Genomic DNA, 19,894 nt, shown 5'->3' on the forward strand with positions numbered 1-19,894 from the left:
CAACTTTTGGTTTTGACTCAGGTCGTGATCTCAGGGTTGTGATCTCAGGGTCGAGGGATCTAGCCCCGTAAGAGCCATGTGTGCAACTCTGGGTGAAGCCTGGCACCAAGTCCCTCATCAACCCCTGTGATGGGCTCAGAATCTGCTTAAGATTCTCTCTCCCCCTCCCATGCCCCTCCCCATCAACCGTGAGAGTTCTCTCTCTCTCTCTCTGATGAATAAGTAAATAAAATCTTTAAAAAATAATAAAAATGAAAAAAGAATCCCTTGTAGACTATAAGTATCCCTATGAGAGAGTACTTTAAGCCTTAGTTAGTTAATGCTTTTTATGGAGATTAATTACCCCTGTCTGAGTAACGTAGGAAAGAGGGTAGGAAAGAATACTTTGAGAACCCACCGGGTACTAGACACAACCCTGGATAATATATATAGTTTGTCTCATTTAATCCTTACAACAATGTTATGATATAAATAATATTATCCTCATTTTGCAGATGAGAACACTGAGGCTCAGAAATGTGAAAATTATTTCCCCAAGACCCTACGAAGGCCAGATGGAACCCAGGTCATAAATGAAATCATAGGCTCTAGACAGACAATAGCCCCCAGCCTCCTCCTTGGTCAAGTTGGGGTAACTAGAGCTAGCAACATGTTAGGGGTCGCAGAGCCCAAGGTAGAGCCCAAATCTTCCACCCCAGCCACCATTTCATCCCAACACAACAGTTAACATTTTCACCAGCTTCACTCACAGAAGTTGTGTTGTCAGCCTTATTTTAACTGCTCTCTGCTGAGGAGGCCTAAACAATTCCCAAGAAAGTTCAGAGCACTCTAGAGAAGGTCCCAAACTCATGAAACTGAATGATTCAAGTCAAGTCAGAACACACAGGAGCAAAGAAGCAATTCAGCCAGGCTCCTTTCACATTAATGGGGTACCAACAGCATTTTTATGGTCAGCCAAACACAGGATTAGACATGGCTCCTGCCCAGGGTGGGAGGGGGGCCTATAGGAATATAATACAATGCTGGAAGTGGGGACTATAGAAATATAATACAATGCTAGAAGCCTGAGCGGTAACCACATGCATTGGCAAATAAAAGGAAAAATTCACGTAACTCAACCTTGAAAGGTCAGAGGATGATCTGCTCCAGGGAAATGTGAGAGGCGGAAAAGGGCTAGGACACAGAGCGCTGGCCCTGTGACGGCATTGCTAAACCTCTGGGTACAATACAGGAATAAACATCACCAGTATTGTTCTTCAAAACAATGACACACAGGATGTTTTCCCACTAGATAGTCCATTGTTTCATTTGTCATGGTAGGATCCTAGTAAATTAGAAAGGCTAAAGATACTATCTACCCTATTCTAGATCCAAACAATATAAAAATTGAAAAGCTGAAATGGATAGCCCAAACCTAAGTGGTGGTTAAGAAAAGACACAAGTCTAGCTCTGGCTCTCAGGTCTCTGACTCCAACAATTGTTCTGTCTACTGTAAAAATCAGAAAGAAGATTTAAGTTGGATCTTCCTATCTATTCCATCTGTCTGTTCCCATTTACCATCCAGTGAAGGACTTCCTTCTATAAGGCTCCAAGAAAAAAAGTAAAATTAAAGCTTACAGTCCCTGAGGTGCCTGGGTGGCTCAGTCGTTAACTGTCTGCCTTCGGCTCAGGTCATGGTCCCAGGGTCCTGGGATTGAGCCCCCCCAACCCTGCATCACTCAGCAGGAGGCCTGCTTCTCCCTCTCCCACTCCACCTGCTTGTATTCCCTCTCTCACTTGCTCCCTCTCTCTCTCTGTCAAATAAATAAATAAAAATCTTAAAAAAAAACCACACAACTTATGGCCCCTAATTAATGTCTCAGTAATGGAGGGTTCATTATTTTTTTTTATTACTTTTTATAATATATTCTTTCACCGATCATTAAAGTGATATACTTTCATGGGATAAAATTTAGAAACTACAGAAAAGCATAAAATAAAAAAAAATAAAGAATAAAATTTAACCCCACCACACTTTATCTTACTCTCACCATTAAAACATAAAGTATATGTTCATTATTTTAGTGGTATTACATAGGATAATATCTAAGATATGACTTATATTATTTTTGGGATAGTGTCTCCCAATCATATATATCCAGTCATAGATATCCAGTCCAATATATCTATATTTTATGAAGTGAGGATCAGATTATTACATACTACTTTGAGACCAGATTTTCTCCCTTAATATATCATCTTCATACTTAATTTATATTTTTCATAAAACACAACTTAAAATGTCTATAATATGTTTGTTCATTTCTTGACACACAATAACATACTTAACCTCTACCTTAACGTTGCTCATTTAAGTTATTGCTATTTTTCACTTTTATAAAAATAACATGGGACAAATATTAATCTACTAGCCTGCTCCTGTGAACGGTTTATTTACTGCAACTTAATAATAAGTTTTAATAACTTTCTAAAATCTCCTTCGATTTTCTTATACAATTTTTTTTCTAGATATACCTTTTTATCACTTCCCCTGAAAAGATGAAATGTTATTTGAAATGCAGTCAATGTTACAGATTAGCCTAAGGAGAATTGATTAACTGACTCTTATTGTTTTCTGAGGCAGTCTGCTTACCAATTAGCACAAATGTTTTAAAAAGCTGTTATTAATGTTCTAGGCAATAATCTGCAGTGGCCCCTAAGAGTACAAGAGAAACAAGACCAACAAACAGTATATGCCTCCTGATGTCAGTTTACTGCACCACCTAGGAAGCTGTCTTGCCAAAAATATCAAACCTAAATCTAATGAGAGCTCTAGATCTACTACCAATTTATTGGAAATACAAGGAATAGAGGATCATGATTAATGGCAACATAGAGTTACAATCAGCAAAAGTCCAGACTGTGAAATTTTACATGATAAGCAACTGGTTTCTTCAACAAATAAATTACAAGTGGAGGTAGGGCAGAATCTTATACATAAAAGCTATTTTTAAAACATATTAAACAATTGTAATGTAATTTATTTGGATCTTGATTAAAATAAACTATTATTAAAACACTTCTGTGACAATTGGGAAAATATGAAAACTGTCTGGATATTTGATGGTATTAAGGAATTATTGTAAATTTTTTAGATTACATAAATTTTATGCTTACGTTTCCATGAACAATCCTTATCTTTTAAGGATACCTTCTGAAATATTCATGGATGAAATGATAGGTCTGGGATTTGCTTCAGAATAACACAGATGAAGGCATGAAGGGAATAGACATGAAACAAGATTGGCTGTGAATGGGTAATTATTGAAGCAGGGTAATAGGCTCATGAGAGTTATTAATCCCATTCTCCCTATTTTTGTATATTTTTAAATTTTCCATAACAAAAAAGTTTTTTAAGCTGGTCTTGATACTGTGCTGAAATCAGTCTCATTTCATTTTGTGCTTTGGTTCTGTTATCTACAGCAGAATTGTTCAAGCAGTTGTAATCCACCATTGGGTCATGAAATGAATTTAGTGGGTCTCCACTGGGCTTTGTTTCATATGGGATGGGATGGGATGGGATGGGATGGAATGGAATGGAATGGAATGGAATGGAATGGAATGGAATAAGAATAGAATAGAATAGAAGAATAGAATAGAATAGAATTAGAAGGTATCACAATAAATAAAGTCAGGAACTGTTTCATGAATCTTTTGATTCATTCTGTGTGTAAGGGTGGTGTGGGTCCATGTCCCAGATCACAACATAAATTATATTTATATTACTTCAGATTAGAGCACAAATTCTTTAGAAAGCATTCCTCTAGGGCAGAGGTCGGCAAACTTTTCTATAAGGAGCCAAATAGCAAATATTTTTGGCTTCATAAGCCATAGAATTGCTGTCACACTATTCACCTCTGCAATTGGATCATAAAAGTGGTCATACACAATACATCAATTCATATGTATGACTATGTTCTAACAAAACTTTATTTATGGATACTAAAATTTGAATTTCATACAATTTTCACTTGTCACAAAATCTTCTTCTGATTCTTTTTTCCTAACCATTTAAAAATGTAAAAATCAGGGGTGCCTGGCTGGCTCAGTTGGTTGAGTCTCTTGGTTTCAGTTCAAGTTGCAATCTTGGGGTCATGGGATTGAGCCACGCTTCCGACTCCGTGCTCAGCAGGAATCTGTGCAAAGATTCTCTCCCTCTCCCTCTACCCCTCCTCCTGCTCATTCTCTTTCTCTCTCTCAAATAAAAATAAATAAAAAATAAAAATGTAAAAAATTATTTTTAGCTCTAGAACTGTACAAAAGCAGAAGACAAGCTAGATTTGGTCTGTGAGCTATAGTTTGCCAAACCCTGCTCTAGCTTTTCTACTGGAGAGGTTTATTGTGGGAAGGAGGAAGGTCACCCTGGTGGGGTTTAAAAGTCTGTGTGATTGGGAAAAGCACATTAAAATTGACCATTGCTTGGATTTGTTTTGGGACTAGATATTCAATTAATTTTGAAATTCCAAGTAACATTTTAAAGGGCTTGAGATTTTTATTTTCCTTCAAAAGAAGCATGAGTTCCATGGGTTAAGAAACACTCCCCATCACAACTGGGATATCACCTCACTCCTATTAGGAGGGATGCTAGTAAAAAAAAAAAAACAACAGAAAACAAAAAAACAAAACTGACAGAAAATGACAAGTACGAATGAGAATGTGGAGAAATTGGAACCCTGTGCACTGTTGGTAAGAATGTAAAATGAGATAGCTGCTATAAAAAACAGGATTGTGTCGGAGAAAGACAACTATCATATGATCTCCCTGATATGAGGGAGAGGAGATGCAACATGGGGGGTTAAGGGGGTAGGAGAAGAGTAAATGAAACAAGATGGGATTGGGAGGGAGACAAACCATAAGTGACTCTTAATCTCACAAAACAAACTGAGGGTTGATGGGGGGAGGGGGGTTGGGGGGGGGTGGGATTATGGATATTGGGGAGGGTATGTGCTATGGTGAGTGCTGTGAAGTGTGTAAACCTGGTGATTCATAGACCTGTACCCCTGGGGATAAAAATATATTATATGTTTATAAAAAATAAAATTTAAAAATAAAAAAAAAACAGGATTGTGGCTCTCAAAAAGTTAACCACTTTTTTCACTTCAGCAAAACCACTTCTGGGGGTATACCCACAAGAATTGAAAGGTGGGGGGCGCCTGGGTGGCTCGGTGGGTTAAGCCTCTGCCTTCGGCTCAGGTCATGATCCCAGAGTCTTGGGATTGATCCCCGCATCGGGCTCTCTGCTCAGCAGGGAGCCTGTTCCCCCCCCCCACTCTGCCTGCCTCTCTGCCTACTTGGGATTTCTGTCTGTGAAATAAATAAAGAAAATCTTTATAAAAAAAAAAATAATTGAAAGGAGGGGCTCCAAGTGATATTTGTACACCCGCGTTCACAGCAGCATTAATCACAATAGCCGAAACCTGGAAGCAACCAAAATGTCCATCAAGAGATGAATAGATTTAAAAATATGTAGTATATACTCACAATGGACTATTTTTTTTAAAGAAATGTTTTTTGTTTGGTTGGGTTTTTTTAAGAGTTTTATTTTTTTATTTATTTGACACACAGAGGCAGAGAGTGAAAGGGAAGCAGGCTCTCCGCTGAGCAGAGAGCTGGACGCGGGCTCTATTTCAGGACCCCGGAATGATGACCAAAGGCAGAGGCTTTAACCCACTGAGTCACTCAGGCGCCCCCAGACAATGGACTTATTCAGCCTTAAAAAGGAAGGCAATTCTTACATATGCTACAACAGGGATGAACCTTGAGGACACTATGCTAAATGAAACAGGTCAGTTACAAAAAGATAAATACTGTATAATATCACTTATATGAGGAACCTAGAATAGTCAAACTCACAGAGCAGAAAGTAGAATGGCAGTTGCCAAGGCCTGGGAGGAACATGGCCTGGGGAGTTGTTTGATGAGAACAGTTTCAGTTTTACTAGATGAAAAAGTTCTGGAGATTGTACAATGATGTGAATATATTTAATACTACTGAATTGCACACTTATGAATGATTTAAGATGGTAAGTTTTATGTGTATTTTACTACAATTTTTATTAAATGCGATTATTTAGAAAAAAGAAGCAAAGGACGACTTCCCAGAGCAATACAAAGTCGATCTGTGCCTTCTTCTAGATGGTAAAATTATAAATAGATGAAGACAGCAGCTGTGCTCCATAAGCCTTCTCTCACTCAAGTGAACTGTTTTCTACTTCTTCAGCTCTTCCCCATACTATAGGCTGTTCAGAGCCTTTGTTTTCCTCAGAGCCTTTGTTTTCCTCCGTTGTGCTCCTTTCAATACTTTCTAGTTGTTGTTATTGTTTTCTTGCTTAATGTTTTTCTTAAAATTGAATTCCCAGACTGAAGACCATGATCTGGAGGTGGCCTAATCGAGGTAGAAAACTTTGGAACTGCTCCTTCCTATAATCTAGCAGACCCTGGACTTTGAACAATGGCTTCTGAGATCGTTATATACCAATACCCCAAGTCCGTTTTCTGGAAGCTGCTTCCCTCATTTGGTACATGGACCTTCGAACCTAAATGCAGAATTTTTAATCTATTCTTACTCTATTTAAGTTCATATGTTTTGCCTCAGTTGTGTTAAATTACATTAAATCGAACCACTTCCAAGAATAATAAATTTTTTTAAACTACCCAAAAAAACCCCAAACTAAACACACTAGATTTCATGATCTGAAATAAAAAAGACCAACTCTGTAAGTCACAGGAGCCTTCCTTCCCAGTGTCTTCAACCATTCACAGGATAAACTTTTAACAACAGAGCTTTTGTTAGATCAAGATTGAGACAAAAGTAAAGGAGACATGGCCAATCAGTTTCATTCGTTATGCCTGCTTTTGGTTGGCAGTGGCTGCCTGCAGCACGGTGTTTAGCAGGAATCTGGAGCCACATCCACGCAGAGCAGGAAAGAGCACAGTAATAGATTAAAGGTGTCTGTCAAAGACAGAGGGAAGGAGAGAGAGAGGCCAGTATGCCACCAATTTGCCAGCAAGGACCCATGGGTTTTACTGTGGTTGAATTTTTGCCCAATTTATGATTGAAATCTAAAGGCTATTAGCAGGAGTGTTTCAATTTCTCTTAGTTGTCGCTACCCTGTAGTAGGAAATAAAGCTAGAAAAGGAAATCTAATGTCTGTAATTCCCTCAGACTTTAAAGGACATCTGCATGTGCTGGGCTGATAGTTCTGTTTCATCCCTACCCACCCAATTGTGAGCCAGAGTCTAAATCAGAAAGAGGAAATGTAATTCTAAAGAACACCAACGGATAGAGGGAAACATTATGATAATGTTTTTAAATTATATATATTATATGAAGTATATGTATGTGAAAATATTTTTTAATTTTATATGAAATGTGCATGTGTGTATAAATCAATCCCTCCTAAGATAGATTCTTTTACAGTATATCATATAGAAAGATATATAAGATCAGAAATTCATAGGAAAAGTAGAAATACATAGGAAAGGCAGAAATATGTAGGAAAAGCAATGATTAATCTCAATATCATCTGTATCCTATTACGTTAAAAGAAATTCAGTGTAGGGGCGCCTGGGTGGCTCAGTGGGTTAAGCCTCTGCCTTCGGCTCATGTCATGATCCCAGGGTCCTGGTATCGAGCCCCGCATCGGGCTCTCTGCTCCGCAGGAAGCCTGCCTCCACCTCTCTCTCTGCCTGCCTCTCTGCCTACTTGTGATCTCTGTCTCACCATGCAAAAGACTACAATTCATTTTAATGCCACAGACATCAGACAACCACTACATGCCAGGAACTACATCAGATGCTGAGAATAAAAGATAAAGATGGCATGGCCACTGTGGGGGAGCCGGGTACATACGAAGTGTACAAGGATCCCTTATTTCTTGTAGAGATGGAATTAGAGCTTCTTACAAAGAGCTATTGACACATAACCTTCCAGAAGAGATTTCACTGCCTTCATAGGCAGTGCAAGGCTCTTGGATTGAGGAAATGTTTTTTTTATCTGTTCTGCTGACAGTTAAGACAAAGTTCTCAAAGTCTACCCAGCAAAATGATAAATCCAAGAAATTTCTTAATTTTTTTTAAATTTAAGGATTTCTTTAATTCACTGTTGCTTGCACTCTTACAAACCAGAAAAGTGAAAACTATAAAAAAGAGACTAAACTAAGATGCAACATCTTCCCACAACCAGTTTGTTGACTTTTTAGAAAAATGTTCATGAATATTGAATGACACCAGCAAAACAGCAATTATCATACCCCAGGCAATGGGAAGACCTCTGTGCCAATCTGATTAGCCAGAACCTCCAATTTTCCACCTGGAGCCTGGTTCTCACTCCCTACTCTACTTCAGGTTGCTCCACTCATATGTCCTTCTTGAATCTTACAAGCCCTGTGGGTTCATTGAGTTTTATCACTGGCATCCATCAGTTCTGACTCAATCTATGGGCCAAAGCAAGTCATATGGTCAAACCCAAGTCAAGAAGGCAGGAAAGTAGGGCCCCCAGCACAGGGAGGAGAAAAGTATCAGGGCCAAGGGTATAGTGACCTCACAGCATCTGTCTCTGATTTTGCATATTAGTATAAAAGCATAAACAATAAAGCTCACATAACCTGTCCCATAGCTCTGGCCTTGAGTCACATCAAGCTCATTAATAAAGCACAGCATAGTAGCAAACTGAGCTTTGGAAAAGACAAATTTAGGTTTGTTACCTAGTTTTCACCATTTATAGCACTGAAACCCTGGGCAAGTTACTTAACCTTTCTCTGACCCTCATTGTTTTCATCTGCAAAATAGAGTTAATAACAGTATCTTCTTTAGATGTAAAACATTACATCAGTTGGGGTACACCTGGAAGCAGATGGCACTCTCAAACTGGACAATTTAACAAGAGTTGAATAAAGGCTCTCATCTACAAAGGTGTGAGCTGTACAGGGAAACCAACAAGGGATAGTGCAATATCTCAGGGTGAGAAAGACCAGGGGATCCTACGTCTAAAAGGGAACCTCAGAGCTGTGGCCTCATTGGAGGGAGATAGTCAATCTGCAGTAAGCCAGAGGAGAATAATACCCCAACTCCTTCCTTCTCCTCTCGTCCCCCACTCTTGCCAGTGCTTCCCATTGATCAAACCCAATGGGAAGCAAGAGAACAGAAGTCTGTCAATGAGCAAAGACAGAACAGCCTCCCAAGTATGGTTGCCAGATTTAGCAAATACAATTACATGTGCCCAGACAAATTTAAATTTCAGATAAATAGGGGTGCCTGGGTGGTTCAGTCAGCTGGATATCAACTATTAGTTTCAGCTCAGGTCATGATCTCATGGGTCATGAGTCGGAGCCCTGCATCAGGCTCCACGCTCAGCAGGAAGTCTGCTTGAAGATTCTCTCTCTACCGCTTCCTCTATTCTCTCTCTCTCTCTTTCCATCTCTCTGTCTCAAATAAATAATCTTTAAAAACTTTTCAGATAAATAACAAGTAATTTTTTTAGTATAAGTATGTCCCAAATAATGCATGAGACACACTTTCATTCAAAAGGGATTTGTTCACTGAAATTCAAATTTAATGGAGCCTCCTATATTTAAATTTCATTGGGCAACCTGATATCCCAGGGCATAGAGCAGGGTGAAAAAGAGGGAAGAGTGGATCTGGAAGGGCAAAATGAGACTATTTTTGTCTCAGCACAGTGCCCAAATTCCCTTTGCCAATAATCCTATTCTATCGTTTTCCTGAGCTCATTATAGGCTCTAAGCTTCTCAGGCCAGCCTTTATTTCTCTCAGTACTGACTAATGAAAAATACCAGGCATGGCTGTGGAAAAGAAATGCCCTCAACAGCTGGTGAAAGAAATCTCCACAAGATTGGCCTCCCTTCCAGCTGCAGAAAAGCAATGAAGAGTCTACATCACAAAATTGCTTTTGCAAATGGTTTTTCTAACAAAGGAGTCTTCTAAGACAGCTAGATTGTGAAAGTAAGCTTTCAGTTCATAAAGTCTGTAATTTTACTTGGTCTTCTTTCTTAATAATCTATTGCCTTGGTAATGATATTTAAATTGATAGCTTTGTTTTCTGGGAGGTACAAATACTTGTAAATTTTCTTTAAGCCAGGAAAAAAAAAAATAATGGCACTTTTCTTTTCTCCCACATGCACAAGCTATTTTAAAACCTATGATTCTAGCTAGCTTTTTTTTTTTTATTTTAAACAAAGAGTTTGAAGGTCTATATTAAGATTAGAATTAATCTAATTAGAATTATCTATCTCACTGTGCAAATTAAATGGGCTACTGCCTAGGAGGTAGTTAGCAATTACACCTAATAAACTCACTTATTTGAGACTGGCTATCAAAATCATAAACTAAGATTTATGCAAGTGTGCATTAGAACAGAAACTTAAAAGTGGAACCAATGAAACCAAGTCGGGTCTTACATGTGACTGGTAGGGGGCAGGCCCAGCCAGTGACCAGCCCAGGGAGAGAGCAGCCCCCCGGGGAAAGGGTCTATCACCCAGGGCCTATCTACCAGGCTCCATCATGGGCGTGAGTGGGGCCCAGCAGGAAGGCAGAAACAGTGACACGGTGATTGAGAGCCTAGGAGAAAGTGATATACACAAGAACAAGCAGGCAGGCCACATCTGACCATAGGACCTTGGGACTCTCCTCAGTATGTCTGCAATGATTTGCAAATGATTACAAATTAAGTGTTAAGCTAAAACTAATTTTTAACATTTTTTTCAGTGTCCTTGCATCTACTAGCTTGTGTTATTCTTATTGTACCATCTTTGGAGTATTTTAAGGAATTCTGAACAAATTCATCTAATGACACTTCAGACTTAATGTGCATTTATAAATAATAATAATAAGAGGTAGTCTTTCTTTTTATTTCTTAAAGATTTTATTTATTTGACAGCAAGAGGGAGCACAAGCAGGCAGAGCAGCAGGCAGAGGGAGAGGGAGAAGCAGCCTCTCTGCTGAGCCAGGAGCCCAACGTGGGGCTCGATCCCAGGACCCTGGGATCGTGACCTGAGTCAGAGGCAGATGCTTAACTGCCTAAGTCACCGAGGTGCCCCAGACATAGTCTTTCCTGGGCACTTCCTATGTGCTGGGGGATATTAATACAGCACTTGACTTACAGTTTACAGCAGAACCTCTGGTGACAGATATCCTAGATTCAAAGCCCAGTGCCGTGACTTACCAGCTGCATGATGTTGGGGGATTATCTCACCTCTACACTTCAGGTCTTTCATCTGTACAATGCTGGCTGTATGTACAGCGCTGGCCCATAGAAAACATTAACACGTCAGCATACATCATCTCGGGTCATCACTACAATAGGGCAAGGTCAGTTTGGTACTAATCCCATTTTATGGTCAAGGAAACAGGCTCAGGGAGGTTCAGCTACCTGTCCAAGTTTATGCAAGTTCAAATCTAGGTCTTTCTGACTCAGACCCACGCATGTTCTTAACCACTGTGCTGTGCCAAACTCCCACCATTTATCAAATCTGCAGCATTTTCAAAATGACAGAATTGTTTTGAATCTCTGTGCGTTTATTCTATTTTTTAACTTCTAAAGAACTTTTTTTGCCAGTTTATCTAAAGAGCTGTTCATTCAGAATAGAACTAGGGTCACGACAGACTATCAAGCCCTATCAAGGCCTAAAAAACAAAAGATGAGTCACCAGGTCAAGGGTGTGAGGAGAGGGCTGGGTTGCAGCCATCAGCAGGGAGTCCAGGGGCCACCAAACCTGTACAGGAGGCCAAAATAGGAGGAAGGGCAATGCTCCACTGAGACGGGGGAATTTCCACTCCCCTCCGTCTCCACAATAACAATTAAATAGAGGTCTAATTAGCCAGCAGTGTGGAAACTGTGACGGAAAGAGGTTAAATGACTTGCCCTTTAAGTGATGCTATAGCCAGAGCTCGCATTAGAGCTTCAGGTACCTGGCAGGGAGTGGAAGAAGGGGCCAGACCACAACACCATGGGGCATTCCTCAGAGAGGATCTGAGGAGGTTGCGAGTGATACACTGCCCCTACACCCATGAGCCAAGGGGGCGTCACGGAGCCTTGTCTAGGTTGAAAAGATCCTAGGCAAAGTGGGACACACTCCAGCGAATTGGAGCATGAGCTGCTTCAGGGTTCTCTCTGGAGGCTACTGCCCCCACAGGCATATGTGGTTCCTGGAGGAAGAACGGAGAGAGTGTAGATGCAGGTAAAGGAAGCAGAGAGAGAGAGAAAGAACAAGCGGGTGCCAAGTGCTGGCATGAGCCCTGTCGGGACTAGACGGCGGCTTGCTGCCTAGCAAGGACAGCAAACCCTTCACAGCCCCAGACACTACCTCCCTTCTGCAGCTGCCTTTGGCTGCAACTTGGAAATCCCCAACTCTGCATGCAAGGGGAGAACACCAAAGCACCCAACGTCATCTCGCCCATGACAAAAGGTAGGGGTGGGGGTTCCCTGGGGTCTGTATCTGCTGCACGTAACAGAAAACCTGATCAACAGTAGCTTAACCACAAGCATATTTGTTCATCTCACCTAACAAAATGTCTGGAGGGGAGTAGTTCCAAGGTTGTTCAGCCTCTCTGTGATTGTGTTGACCTTCTTCTTGGGGTTACAAGATGGCTGTCAAAGCTCCAAGGATTGCAACCTCACACAGTAACAATCCAAGCAGAAAGGAAGAGGACTAGTGGGAAGGGTCCCTCTCTTAGTACAGATCTCTCTTTTATATTAGGGAGGAAATGTGCACCCTAGAATTCACCCAGCAAATGTCCCCCCTTATGTCTCACTGGCTGGAACCATGTCCTGTGTCCAGTTCCCTAAACAGCATCACTAGCAAAAAAAAAAAAAAAGTTGGGGGGTGGAATTCCATGAATCCCATGATTAGCTATGATCAGCTTAAGCCAGCCTTGGGGCTGTGGTTGCCTCCCAAACAAAATCAGGTTTCTTTTAACAACATTACACAAGCAACAGTGGCTCCATCTCCTGTTCCCAACCTACCCATTATCCCTCCCTCTCCGTAAGACCTCGATTCTTGATGAATCAAATTCTTGGCCTGCTCACGGAAGAGAAGTGCTCTTCTCAAAGAGTTGGTAGGCACACTGTGTGAGCACCAGTTTCTACTATTTACACCACTGGAGTTCTTGCCACAAACATTACCCTTGGCACCCAGATGCTGTGGCTTTCCATGGACAGTCTCTGCTATACCCCACACCCACGGACTCAGCACTTCAATAAATCTCAAAACAGACTGATTCCACAACAAATTTATTAGCCAAGGGTATTTTACTGAAGAGTCCATAGAAATGGAAACAGATTTGTGGAGAGGTTCAGCACACAGGCTTCACCCCCAACAACTCTCCCTTGGTTAACACTTTGAGACCTACTCTGGGAGCTCACCATTTCCCCTCTTTGCCCTTCCTTCACAGATCCTCTACAAAACTGCCCTGAGTAGTCTGCTTTTGCTTCAGTCGGCGTTATCCACCCGGCCAAAGACTCAACAGCCATTCATGGACCTATAACCAAATATTACTCTTCAAACAAAGCAACTAAAATTATCATTCAATATTATAGATGTTGATAAGTAGAGTGAGTAGGAGAACAAGGAATAAAAGGTAGAAATTAAAGTGAGTAATTCCTAATAGGCAATGTTGTAAAGAGAGAGTTGATTTTTATATCTTTGGACACGTATTCACATTTTAGGTCACCCAAGAGTAGCTAACTTTTGCAATTAAAATCCCTGTCTAGGTGCCTATGTGATTTAGTCAGTTAAGTGTCTGACTCTTGATTTTGGCTCAGGTCATGATCTCGGGGTCATGAGATTGAGTCCCATGTTGGGCTCTGCACTCAGTGTGGAGTTTGCTTGAGACTTTCTCTCCTTCTGCCCCTCCCCCTGCTCTCTCTCTCTCTAATCCAAACAATAAAATCATTTTTAAAAATTCCACCTCTGTGAGATGAATATATACTCAAAGTAAGAACAAGACAAATCATTTCAGGCTGTCATACCTTATTTTCATTACTTCTAATTTTGTGTTCCAAATTTCTGTGTGTGTGTGTGTGTGTGTGTGTGTGTGTGTGTGTGTTAGAGAGCTAGAGACAGAATGAGAGAGAAATATCAAGAATAATTAGCCAGGGGCGCCTGGGTGGCTCAGAGGGTTAAATCCTCTGCCTTCGGCTCAAGTCATGATCCCGGGGTCCTGGGATCGAGCCCTGCATCCGGCTCTCTCCTTGGTGGGGAGCCTGCTTCTTCTTCTCTCTTTCTCTGCCTGCCTCTCTGCCTACTTGTGATCTCTCTCTGTCGAATAAATAAATAAAATCTTTAAAAAAAAATAAAAATAAATAAATAAAAAAGAATAATTAGCCAAATGGACCCAATTCCCCCAAACCCCTCAAGAGCTTGCTATGGTGAAACCAGTTTTACTGGCGTCTGTCTGACATAGACAGCCAATTATTGGGATCCCTCTAGAATCTGCTGTATCTCAGGGCTTGCCATGCTACTTTTCCCTCCAGAGAGACCCAGGCTGAACAAGGCAGGGGACAAAGTAAATGAGGTGCTCAAAGACCCTCTGACCTCAACCACATGAGTGCTGAAGCTGAAAGAGCTCACAAACAGGGTGCCCTTGTTACCATCCTGGAGATCGGAACTGTGGTTGAACAGAATCACTGAGGCCTCTGATTGAGAATATTTCAAACAGTGAACTTCAGTCAGATGTACTCTTCCTGGTTGCCCTCTAGGCAAACTGCTGTCACCCGGTTTCAGTTTTCTATCACTATATGAAACACACACACACTCCAAAACATACTGACTTAAAGCTATAACAATTTATCATTTCTCTTAAGTTTGTGGGAGACTGTAGCTGGGATCATTCATGCAGCTTACATTTAGTGGGGAACTCAGCTAGGGACCCTGGTTCTCCTTCCTATGGTCTTTCTTTCCATGTGACATCTCCAAATCTAGCTCCTCCCCATGAGGCTTCTCTCTAACAGAGCAGCGTAATGTTCATTACAGCATGGTATATGGTTGCCAGGGTGGTCCAGAGGACAAGCCCCAAGATACTGCTATGTATCTAGCCTCTGTCTTTCTTATGCCTACTAATACCCTATTGGCCAAAAAAGCCACAGAGAGGGGCCACTGGCTGGCTCAGTCTGTAGAGCATGTGACTCTAGCTCAAGGTTGTGAGTTTGAGCCCCACATTAGGGTAGAGATTACTTAAAAAGAAAATCTTTTTTAAAATTAAAAAGAAAAAAAAAAGCCACAAGGCCAATGTGGGAGAAGAGTCCACAAGTGGTTCACCAGGTTCACTGGGGGCTCACTGTCTACCACAACATCAAAGTGCCAATTTCTTCATTTACCTCTCTGAAGAGCGTAATACTCTTCATGGAGGACAACTGTGATACCCTATGGCCTAAAGACTCTCAGAGTCACCAGAAACCACCTGGCAACAGTGAATATAGAATTGAGGTAAAGAGGGGCGCCTGGGTGGCTCAGTGGGTTAAAGCCTCTGTCTTTGGCTCAGGTCATGATCCCAAGGTTCTGGGATCGAGCCCCGCATCGGGCTCTCTGCTCCGTGGGGAGCCTGCTTCCCCCTCTCTCTCTGCCTGCCTCTCTGCCTACTTGTGATCTCTGTCAAATAAATAAATAAAATCTTTTTAAAAAAATGATATGAGATTTAAAAAAAAAGAATTGAGGTAAAGAGGGTCAGAATATGTCTTAAGAAGATTTATTACTTGGTGCTACCTAAAAAAAAAAAAATCATATTAATAAGGGTCAGTGAAAATATAAACCCAAAGAATTTAATCAGAAGCTTTAAATTATTGAGTCTGGAAGGTAATGGGTATGTCTAATTAAACTTATTTTCAGAAATGCTTCTCTGATCTCTTTTCTACAGTTAGTACTTAGTTTATCCATTTCTTTATTCTTTCATTAAGGGCTTACAAAACAGCAGGCATGATTCTACATGCTAAGGTTTTGTGCTCAGTCCTATTCCATCTCTCACCATCTCCTACCTGGACTCTGGCAATCGCCCAAGAGTTGGTCTCTCCATCCCAACCACATGTGCTCCAAAGCCCAAAAACACAAAATGAAACCCATTTTGTTTTAGCTTTAAGAGGCTCTGACACTGGGGGCTCAGTCAGTTGGACATCTGACTCTTGATTTTGGCTTGGGTCATGATCTCAGGGTCGTGAGATAGAGCCCTGCATCAGGCTCTGCGCTCAGTGGGGAGTCTACTTGAGATTCTCTCTATCTCTGTCCCTCACCCTGTTCTCTCTCTTTCAAGTAAATAAATCTTTTTTTAAAAAGCCTCTAACACTATAAAATCTAAACCCTCTAGAATGTCTTTCAAGACCCTTCAGAATTTAGCTCCCATCTACTTTTACTAAAATTACTTTTTTATGAAGGGTAAAATCATGACTCTCATACAAATACCAAATGAACACCTGTCAAAGATTTTATTCAGCCCACTAACTAATAAGGAACTGGTAAGGTGTTAAAATCCAATCCAGGGGCACCTAGGTGGCTCAGTTGTTAAGCATCTGCCTTTGGTTCAGGTCATGATTCCAGGGTCCTGGGATCAAGCCCCACATCAGGCTCCCTGCTCAGCAGGAAGCCTGCTCCTCCCTCTCTCACTTCCCCTGCTTGTGTTCCCTCTCTTGCTGTGTCTTTGTCAAATAAAATAAAATAAAATAAATAATAAAATAAAATAAAAATTATTTATTTAAAAAATAAAATAAAATCCAGTCCAAAGGCGTATCCTTTGAATTTGTTAACAGAAGCAAAACTGGATGCTTCCTTCCACCTGTATCCTTTGGGGTTGAAGGAGATGGGCATTCAACTGCATCTCCACCTGACAAAATTCATTTTCATTTCTATAGACAAGAATCATTTGCCTTACTCTTTAAGTTGCATAACTTACAGGGCTGGAAATAACTCAAAGAGAGTGGGAGGCACAGACCACTATAGAACCACATAATATGGAAGAGTGCACTAGACAATGCCCAGCATTCTATAAGATACTCAATAATCAGGGCGCCTGGGTGGCTCAGTGGGTTAAAGCCTCTGCATTCGGCTCGGGTCGTGATCCCAGGGTCCTGGGATGGAGCCCCGCATCAGGCTCTCTGCTCAGCAGGGAGCCTGCTTCCTCCTCTCTCTCTGCCTGCTTCTCTGCCTACTTGTGATCTCTGTCTGTCAAATAAATAAATAAAATCTTAAAAAAAAAAAAGATACTCAATAATCTTTTCTTTTCTTTCCCCTTTCAAAGTCTGACCATTTTTTTTATACTTTCCAGCTTCATCATCAATAGTTTCTTCAGCCCTTCCCCCTGTTATTGCCACACTGTGCTCCTCACAGTTGCCTAGGAAAGCCCCACATACTTCTGGCCACATTCACAGGCACCTTCTGCACCCTCTACATGGAATGGACCCACTCTCTGTTTGGTGATATACCCATTGCTAGGTCCGTAATCAAAGGAGCGAGACTGATACAAAGCGAAGGTCAAGCAAAGCTTTATTTCGTGCCAAGCATCGAGAATCAAACCAACCAGCCGGGGTCATCTCTTCCAAAGAGGCAACCCCTCTCTGCCTTACAGACTAGCTTTTAAGGGCAAAGGCCATGTGGTTGGGCCTGGCCACGCACAGGTGGCCAATGAGATTGTAACACACAGAGAAAGCTGCACAGTCATGCTAGGTCACACATAAGTGACCAATTGAGTTACAATTTACCCTATAGCAGGTTTTTGAACTAGCCTATCACCTTGGTCAGAATTGGTGCCCAAAACGTGGGGCCCATACTCCTTGGTAGCTAGGGAGACACTATGCACGCCCCACTGATTGGATGTCTCCACCTGGCCTGACCCACCCTTGTATTTGGGTTTTGTTACCTGGGACTGGTTTCCAGGACTTGCTTTTAGGTAAGTTTCCTGAGGGGGGCGGGGGGCAGGGTCAGTTTAAGCTTTACTGCATCAACAACAAAATCACTGTTTATCCGGATGGAATCGCTCTGGCTAAATAGGCCCTTACACCCATCATTTTATTTATTCAGCATATATTCCTTTCTATACCAATAATGTGCCAAGCAGTGATGATTCAGAAGCGAAGAAGACAAGGTCTCAGCCTAACCTGGGTATTGTCCTGTATGTGTGCTATCTACCTTGAATCATCCAGACTTTGGGAAACGCACTGATGTCCAACCATTGTGTAACTGTGAGTGGCAATGGGGCTTCCCTCAGAGTGCCAGGATATTTCCACTGTTGATCATTCTTTTAATGAAAGAGGAGCCCTCAAAGGAGGCTGAGGAAGAACATTCAGAGAGCAAAGAAGCCAGAAGAGACCAAGACCAGACAACTAGGGGAGGAGGAAGACGTGGCCAACAATGCAATCACCATGGAGAGGTCCAGCAAGAATAGGAATTAAATATGCCCATGTGTTTTGGAAACGCTCTTTTGCAGCGTTACACTGGAAAGAAAGAGGCAGAAGTCATGTTACTATGGGCTATAAAATGAAATAGGAGGTATAGAACTGTAGAGACTGGATGTGTGGGGTTTTTTTTTTTCTTTTAAAGGAATCGGAATTCTATTTTAGAACTAGAAAGGGGAGAAGGGTGGGAAGAAAAAGTGTAAATACAGCAGCTCAGTCATTTCCCAAAGCAAAGCCAGCTATATTGTGATGTAGAAAGAGCACTAGACTTGGAGTAAAAAAAATTACATTCAAATACTGATTATGAGATTTCAGGTTTGTTATGCAATTTCTTTGGACCTTAGTTCTGTAAAGTAGGTATGGTAATAGCTCAAAATATCATTCAATGACATAATCTTTATAAAACATAGCACAAAACCTAGGACACACTATGTGTTCAATATGTACTATTTTAAGCCTCAGAGAAAGACTCGTTGAGGTTTGGTTTGTTTTTTACATCCTGTCAGGCTGGGATTTCAGAAATGAAGAGTAAAAGTTCCAATTGTCCAAGTGCTTTGAATTCCTTGTTAGTAAGAATTTGCATTTCGGGATCTGGTTCTTTTTTTTTTTTTTTAATGGCATTTTTTTTTTTAATTCATTCCTGGCATTCTAGAATGTCCTCTGCTATCAACTTCCATCTGCATGAGGACATCCCCTTAGCATTTCTTTTATTTTATTTTTTTTATTTTTTTAAAGTTTTATTTATTTATTTGACAGAGATCACAAGTAGGCAGAGAGGCAGGCACAGAAAGAAGGGGAAGCAGGCTCCCTGCTGAGCAGAGTGCCCTGATGCCAGGACCCTGGGATCATGACCTGAGCCAAAAGCAGAGGCTTTAACCCACTGAGCCACCCAGGCACCCTGTCAGGATCTAGTTCTAAATAAGAACCTGGGAGATTATCTTGTTTTGCTTTGGTTTGTTTTGCTTTACTGAAGGGCAAGGCCTGAAAAAGGGATCCCAGAACAAACCCTACAAACCAGGTCTTTTGAGAATGGTTCCCTGCCCTTTCCTCCTTACCAATTAGACTCTAAGAAAGACTCTGGAAGTCTGTCTTCCAGAAAGTGGGAAGCAAGTGGGAAATGGGAACAGCTCCTCTTTATTGCCACAGAGACAAAGCAACAAAGAACTGAAGCAGTTTGCTGCGGTAGAATTGACACAAACCCGAAGCCTCCTACAACTAAACCACCACCAATCTCCCTCAAGCCCCCAAACCTGCCACTCCCACCCCCTGAAGAATCAACTACTTGAACAGATGACTTTAAGTTTCCTTTCTTTCCTCAAGAGGGGAAAACACTTTCTTTCTTCTAGACAGCATCCTAATTTGTCTCCACTTAGCCACATAGCTCAGGACAAGAGCTTTTAAAATTAATGATGCTTTTCTAAGAGTAATTGCTTCTGCTCTAATCACACGCTGTTTCTTGCTACCC

This window comes from Enhydra lutris, unplaced genomic scaffold (genome assembly GCF_002288905.1).
Source record: "Enhydra lutris kenyoni isolate GAN:26980312 unplaced genomic scaffold, ASM228890v2 scaffoldscaffold16, whole genome shotgun sequence".
NCBI classification, from domain to species: domain Eukaryota; kingdom Metazoa; phylum Chordata; class Mammalia; order Carnivora; family Mustelidae; genus Enhydra; species Enhydra lutris.